The sequence below is a fragment of the Rhineura floridana genome, chromosome 21 (genome assembly GCF_030035675.1).
Source record: "Rhineura floridana isolate rRhiFlo1 chromosome 21, rRhiFlo1.hap2, whole genome shotgun sequence".
In the NCBI taxonomy this organism is placed as follows: Eukaryota; Metazoa; Chordata; class Lepidosauria; order Squamata; family Rhineuridae; genus Rhineura; species Rhineura floridana.
This window is the reverse complement of record NC_084500.1, coordinates 2594392-2602072: the sequence shown is the minus strand read 5'-3', so window position 1 is coordinate 2602072 and position 7681 is coordinate 2594392. Positions and strand designations below refer to the sequence as shown.

The window sequence follows — 7681 nt, the reverse complement described above, 5'->3', positions numbered from 1 at the left end:
CTGCCTTACTCTTATCACCCCAACCATAGAGAATAAAGGTGGGAAGCGCGGTCGCTCTCCTCGCTCCGCCACAACGGAAGCCCCGCCTTCCCCCTCCCTTACGTTGCCATGGCGGCGAGCGGCGCGGCGGCCGAGGGGGCGGAGCCTAGGCCCGCGCCCCGCCCACTTCTCCTTCTGGGACGTCAGTTGGAGTCCGGCCTTCGGCGGAGGAGGAAGTGGTGAAGAGGTAAGAAGGGGGGGGAATATATTGCTGTGCTGTAAGAGAGATCCGCAATTTGGGGGGGGTCGCTATAGGGCTGAGGTGGGGGCAGGGGCAGCTGTTGTCTTGAGAAGGGGGGGCTTGTAATGAGGGGAGAGCCTTATTTTTCCCTTAACGAGAGAGCCTGGGGTGGGGTGGGGTGGGGTGGGGTAGGGAGGGGAGATCCAATCTATAGCGTCATAAAATAAGGACCAGGGGGCTAGTTGTTCTATTCTTTTTGAGGGGGGGCTGGATTGTTGTGGGGGAGGTCAGTGGAGCTGGGGGTGTGCCTCTCAGTAGGAAAGTGGGGTGTGGGGGGAGGTCCCTCGGTCAGGTAAAGTGGGGTGGGGGCTGCTTCTTAATGAAAGGGGGTAAACGGGGGGGTGGGCGACTGGAGAGGGAGGGGACGTGGGGGGCCCTTCTTAATGGAAAGGGGTAAATTGGGAGGGCTGGCCCCTGAAGAGGGAGGAGGAGGTGTGGGGGGCTGCTTTTTAATGAGAAGGGGTAAACTGGGGGGAGGCCCCTAGAAGGCCACAGTTTGCCCATTTCTGGTGTAAGCTCTAAATTGCCTGCTATGGGCTCGGACTGAAGCTTTATAGGAGTTCCGTCCTCCCACTTAAGATGGGTGTGGGGAACCCTTGGCTCTCCAGATGTTGCAGAACTACAACTCCCATCAGCCTCCATGGCCAGTGGCCGGGGATGATGGGAGTTGCAGTCCAGCAACATCTGGAGGGCCACAGGTTCCCCACACCCTGTCTGCAGTGGTTCAGACAGTCGTACCTGGAGATGGCATTGATCTGCAACCTTCTGCACGCAAATAGAGCAGGATGCAACTACAGCCTGACGGGTGGCTTAACTATCTCCAGGGAAGGAGTGCTGTCCACCTCCTGAGGCAGCCTGTTTCTCCATCGCAGGGCTGTTATTGCTAGGAAGTCCCCCCCCCCCCAATGTCGAACCAAAATCTGCTTCCCAGGCATTTCCATCTGTTGGTTTCAGCCCTGGCTTCTGGAACAGCAGAGGGAAAGTCTGCTGTCTCCTACACAGCAGCCTTTCAGATATCTGAAGACGGCGAATTGCAGCGTCTCTGTTTGTGCGTTTCCCTCTTTGGGGTGGGGAGAGAAAAGAGTGTGGTACAGCGGTTAGTGTGCCAGGCTAGTCCTGGAGGATACCCGGGATACTCTGCTGGGATGCTGACTAACGGCCAGCCACTGCTTCTTTGCCTAACCTTGCAGGGTTGTTGTGAGGACAAAATAGGGAGGGAAAGAACATAAGAAGAACCTGCCAGATCAGGCTTGTGGCCCATCTAGTCCTGCATCCTGTTTTCACAGCGGCCAACCAGATTCCCGTTGGAAGCCTGCAAGCGGGACCTGAGTGCGAGAGTGCTTTCCCCTCCTGCGGCTACTGGCAACTGGTATTCATAAGCATGTACTGACGAGGTGCGCCTGGCGCCAACACTGTTATCTTTTCGGCGCCAGGTCAAGACTTTCCTCTTCTCCCAGGCATTTTAGCATGTGTTTTTAAATTGTTTTTTAATTTTTTTTAAATTGTGTTTTTAAATTGTTTTTTTGTGTTTAAAATTTGTATAATTGTTTTTGTTGTTTTTAATTGCTGTAAACTGCCCAGAGAGCTTCGGCTATGGGGCGGTATATAAATGTAATAAAATAAATAAATAAATAAATACCGCCGCCACCGACTATGGAGGCAGACCATAGCCATCCTGGCTAGTAGCAGCTTGTAGCCTTACCCTCCATGGATTTGTCTAATCTTCTTTTAAAGCCATCCTTTAAAAGCATTTCAAAATGCTTCCCATGGTCCTCTGACCTTGCTTTCTAGATGGAGTGAGGCAATTCACTCAGGAGGCAGATCCTGGGGGTGCGTGGGAGTAGCACCCCCCCCCAGCCATTTTTCTCCATTGGAGATCAAAAGTGTTTCTGTCACAGGCCTGTTGCAAACCCTCTGAACTACCCTGCTCCCCTTGGGTGCGTCGGATGACGCTCTCCTATTGCGAACCGAAGTGAGGTTCAGCTGTGGAGGCTCCGTCCTGCCCTTTGCCTAGGGCAGAAAAATGTTTTGGGCTGGCCCCTGTTTGCTTCTGATGGACGATGCTTCCAGTTCGGGAATGAAGTTCTTGGCTGCTGCGAGGAAGTTCTGAGTTTGAACACATCTTTGGTTGTGTTGCTGACATTGTGTTTAGTTGTAAGTAGCGGATTTTAAAAGTCGCAAAGATTTGCTATGATGTTTGTAGGCGGCTTCTCAATGACGTGTAAAAGCTCAATTTGACATTGCTTGGAATGGCTAGGTTGGGGCTGGAACCCTGACACACACTTACCTGGGAGTTGTCCCCCTGAACCTGGTCGAACTTACTTCTGAGTAAGCGTGCTTGGGAGTTGGGAGTTACGCTTTTTAGGGTCTGTTCAACTTCCTTGCTTAGTTCCCCCCCCCCCCAGCAGCTGTAACAAGATTCTCTGAAGGAAATGCTGCTTTCCATATTGGAAGCAACTTGATAAATAAACTTTACTGCTAAAAAGCGAAAGCAATGTGCGGTGGCAACATGCCTTGAGTCAGGTTAGCGCAGAGCCGTAAGAATGATTTGCTGTGAGCGCTTGGCCCTGGGAGTGTTGTAGTGATGGAAATGTAGAGTGCTCTGGCTGGGGGCTGATGGGAATTGTTGTCCAAAAAGCTCTGGAGGGCACCAGATTGGCAAAGGCTGGGCTGGAACAATATCTGCTTGAGTTGGGTAAGTTCTCCTTAAGAGAATTTCCACTGTGTCCTAATGGATGCCATTTTCCGTAACTGAGGGGAACTTCTGTGGGATCCCGTTTGAAGTCTTGCTTCTGTTTATCGTGGTGGAAATTAAGATGAGGACCTTCCTTGAAATCTCTTTAGTTGACCGCTGTTGCAAACCATGGTGGGAAAATGTTTTAAGGAACTGTGAACATTGGGGCTATCAAGGGTCCCCCCCCCAAAAACCCACCCTTGTCTGCTAACATAGAAATAACGTACCAAGTGGCGTAGTTTCTCCTGCCACCAGCAAAATCTCTTGTTGAATTTGTTCACCGTCCTGTTATACATTGTGCAGAAAAGAGATCTTAACATTTTCTGGTTTGAAGGAAAAAAAGGAATTAGCGGGCACTTTTGTGTAGCTGGTATAGCGCAGTGGGGAGGGGAGCCTGGCTGGGAGTCCAGAGTCTGTGAGTTCAAATCCCCGCTTGTGTCTCCTGGGTGTCAAGGGCCAGCTGAAGATCACCCCACAGTGAGTGGCTCAGGGGTGACGTGCCCTGCCACCTGTGCAGCCGTGGGCAAGCTGCAGAGTCCCAAGGGGCCCACTTGCCCCCCAGCTGGCAGTTGCGGACAAGGAAGGGGCTGGCTTGTGCAGCTGTGGCAAGCTGAGCAGGCCCTAGCCAGCTGGGGAGGACTAGCCTCAGAGGGAGGCAAGGGGAAACCCCCTCGGAATACCCCTTACCATGAATTCATAGGGTCGCCATAAGTTGGGATCGACTTGAAGGCAGTCCATTTTCACCAGCGCTTTTGTCTGTTGTGTATTGTATGTTATGGCTAATGGCTTAAGCAATAAAACTGATTACCACACAATGCCTTTCCTTAAATCCCTCCAGAGGCTCCTTTATCCACCCCTGAATCCAGCACAAGCTCTTTGCCTTGCCTTCAAAGCCCTCCAGGTCCTAGCCGCTGCCCCCACCCTAACATCTGTCTACCCTTATCTTGAAACATCCCTGTCTGTGATGTCAATGTCTTCACCTACACCCACCTCCACTGTCTGAAGGTTTTCTCCTCCCACCAAAGAGTCTACCCTTTCTCTCCTGCAGCCCCCTCATGATTAGAAATGCCTCCCAAGACCCATGTGTGATGCCACCTCTCTTACTCCCTTCAAATACCTCTTGAAAAAACCCCTTTCCAAGAAGTCTTTGATGTAGCTCCCTGTAAGGCCATCGAGTCCAACCCCCCCCCCCACTCAGGAATCCACGTTAAAGGATTCTGTCGAATTTTTGATTGTACCTTCTTCGGGGCAGGGACCTGTCCCCTTGTATTCCATAAAGCAGGAGTTCCCAAATGATGGTCCCTGGGCCACCAGTGGTCTTCAAGCTTCATTCAGGTGGTCCGTGTTATGTCCACCTTAAATATTCATATTGATTTTGAATTGTATTGTTATTCCTGCTTTTCCTTCTTCTATAGCATTTTCATTGAGCTGCACTTTGGATTCTGTGGAATGCCAGTTGTAAAATACAATAAAACACAATCTAAGCAATGAAAGAAACAATGAAAATTTAGTTAAAAATCATACAGTCTCTAGCACAGCGCAGTGCAATTGGTAGAAAAATAATGACGTGGTCCGGCAAGACCCTCAGCCGTTTCCAGGTGGTCTGTGGGGTGGGTGAGAAGGTTGGGAAACCACTGGTTATGATATTCTACGGGCTGTCGGCACTTGCAGGCACCCCAGTCCATGTTGCATTTAATCCTAGTTTGCTGTAACGGTGTATGAACGCAAGGGCCACGGATATTTCCGACGGAAGTGCTTTTCCGTTTCTTGATCCTTGCCTCTGAAGTTTGTGACGTGGGTCATACGTGCACAGGAGCTCTTTGGTTTATGCTTTTTCGTCTTTCCCCATATGTCGAAGCGGCGCCAAGGCAAGTCCACCGCTGCTAAGCTCGAGAGCGGGTTTTTATCTGGAACCGAACCTGTTCACAAGTGAACATGAAATGGCGCATGTTTATGGGTCCCAAGGGCATGGCGCCGTCGTGACATGGGCTTTGCCCTCAGTACTGCTTCAGTTACTCGGCTTCTTCCTCGTCTTTCTGTGCAACCTCAATAAGGAACTAGAGGAAATGGTTCTTGGGTTTCAGCGATCTGGAAAATATGGTGTTTATTTACTTTGGGCTATCTTCAGCAGTCTGGAAGACAAGCGGTAGTTTTCCAGACTCCGACTGAGGTCAGTGTTTATCCGCTCATCTGGCCTACTTGCTGGTTGATCCGAATGGGTGGATGGAGAGGATTTTGAAGAGAAGGGCTCAATGGTAGAGCACCTTATTTGCACGCAGAAGGGTTCAATCTGCGGGTAGGCGGGGAATGTCCCCAGTCTGAAAGCCTGCAGAGCCTTTGCTAGTCAGTGTGGAGTGGACTAAATGGGCCAGTGGCCTGGCTCAGTAAGCATCTTGTACGGGGTGAAAGGACATGGAGGAGGAGGATGGTGAACTGACCTGTTTTTGGACACTCTTCTTGGCAACAATTGGATCTTAATGGCTGCAGGGCCGGTGTTGCACGGTGACTCAGCGACAGTGGATAATGATTTACTTGCTCTGGAGAAATAGGCTCAGGAACTTTGTCGTGTCTGTAATCACTCTGCTCTGTATTTCCCTGCTCTGTATGGGGCTGGAATGTTGCAGTCCCATACAACTTAATGGGTTCCCTGTAAGGCAAAGGGCTGCAGCAGCAGAGAACAGACCCTACATTTCCTTGAGGTCCTCTTGCTGTTCAGTGTTGATCAGAGTTCTTTAAAACAACTCCTATTCCTCAATCATCATTGTTATTATTTGGACAGTTTCTATACCGCTTATATTTAAACAAAAGCAATTTACAACATAAAACACCTTAAATAAACAGTAAATACAACTCCCACCCCAAATTTCCACATTCTGCAAAACACCATTAAAACAGCTGAACAACGTCCTCTTCAGTATCAAAATAAACACTGTACATAAAAACCAGCTGTTAAAATACAAGAGAAATTGATAATAAACATAGTAAACAACTGAACAAAGTATCCTTTAGACATCAGGGAATGAAATTACTAATAAAAAATATCTAAATTCAGCCTTTTTAAAATAACATAGTACTGGCAAATGTTTTTAAATAGCTTTGTCATTTTTTGGGTGGGGAGGAGAGAGGGAATGCCAGCTTGCATTGATCTGGTATTCCTTTATTGTGTGTCTAAGAGCCACGTGATCAGACACTCTGGCGATTACATAGACATGATAAGAGTCCTTTGCAGTTTGCATTAGATCAGATCTATTTGTTGCAAATCTTTTTGGTGCCAGGTTAAGTCTTTCTCTCTTTTTTTGTATTTACCCAGGTATTTTAATTGTGGGAGGGACTGTCGCTCAGTGGTTACAGCACCTACTTTGCGTGCAGAAGGTCCCAGTTTCACTCCAGCTTCTCCAGAAACTCTGGGAGAAACTCTGCCTGAAACCCTGAAGAGTTGCTGTCAGTCAATGTAGACAGTACTGAGCTGGATGGGCCAGTAGTCTGACTGCATATAAGGCAGCTCCAATGCATAGTGCCTCAATCTGCTTTGTAAATTTATCTCCTGCCTTTTATTAACGTTGCTAATGTGTTTTGGACACATAATGAGAAGAACGGATTCATTAGAAAAGATAATAATGCTGGGAAAAACAGAAGGGAGTAGAAAAAGAGGAAGGCCAAACAAGAGATGGCTTGATTCCATAAAGGAAGCCACAGACCTGAACTTACAAGATCTGAACAGGGTGGTTCGTGATAGATGCTCTTGGAGGTTGCTGATTCATAGGGTCGCCATAAGTCGTAGTCAACTTGGACGCACATAACAACAACAATGTGTTTTACTGCATTGAGGTTGAATTAATTTATTATCTATATTGTCATATCTGGAGCTTGTTATGATGAAGGGTGGTGTAGAAATCTTTTATATAAAACAAATGGGGCACTCTGAAACCCTTACCTCTAAATGTGGTCTTCTAGAACCTTCTTGCCCCCGTCCCAAATTGAAGCTGCTGTGTTTGGGATACGTTTTCATTCTTGAAGACAGGGAGCAGGAACAGAGAAGGTCAGGCTGAGGCGTCTTAAGGAAAGGGTTGGCTAAAGCAGGGGCATCTTGCAAGGCTTCCATTGGCTTTCAATTGTTAACAGATGTGTCTTAACCAGGGCGATCCTTCCCGCCTTAAAAAACATACCAAGCAAAGATTTTGGCAAGGAGATACTGGCTTTATTCACTCGTAGGAATTCTTCTGGCCCGTTCCTGCTGGCGATATCTTGGTGGGAAACTGCCGCAAAACAAAAAGACAATTGGTACCTGCAACAAAGTGTTGCAGTGTGGAATGCCCTCCTGCTGGGGTGCAAGCCAGCCGCACTCTCCTCTAGGACACTCCATTGTACTTTTCCCACCTCATCCCCCCATAGTTTTCCAACATGCTATATTCTGTGGCTACTGGGCATAGTCAGTCCTTATTTGGCTGGCTTTTTTTCTGGGGAGTGAGGGCCTTTAAGTTTTTTTTTAAAACAGAGATATTTTGTGGCCCATAAAAAAACTCTGTCCTCGCTCACCTTCTTCCTATCCCGTTTCCCTCTTTTGCAGTTAGTTAAAATAGAGCATGTGCTGCAATTGGGAGGCCTGATTGAATCTAGTCTTTTCCCCTCTTCTACGTGGGAGTGCATGGATGTGCAATTCTTGGGTG

General features: G+C 48.3%; 1 protein-coding gene across 4 annotated transcripts in view; it reads left to right on the top strand.

Moving 5' to 3' along the window:
• Positions 1 to 112: 112 nt before the first annotated feature.
• Positions 113 to 7681, top strand: part of RFFL (ring finger and FYVE like domain containing E3 ubiquitin protein ligase) — a 34510-nt gene continuing 26941 nt past the window's right edge. For 3 of the 4 annotated variants that reach the window (XM_061605376.1, XM_061605372.1, XM_061605374.1), the window contains exon 1: positions 114 to 226. The gene's annotated coding sequence lies outside the window, so the exon portion shown is untranslated. Of the gene's footprint in view, positions 227 to 7681 lie in introns of all 4 variants that reach the window. The other variant, XM_061605370.1, reaches the window with a different exon arrangement.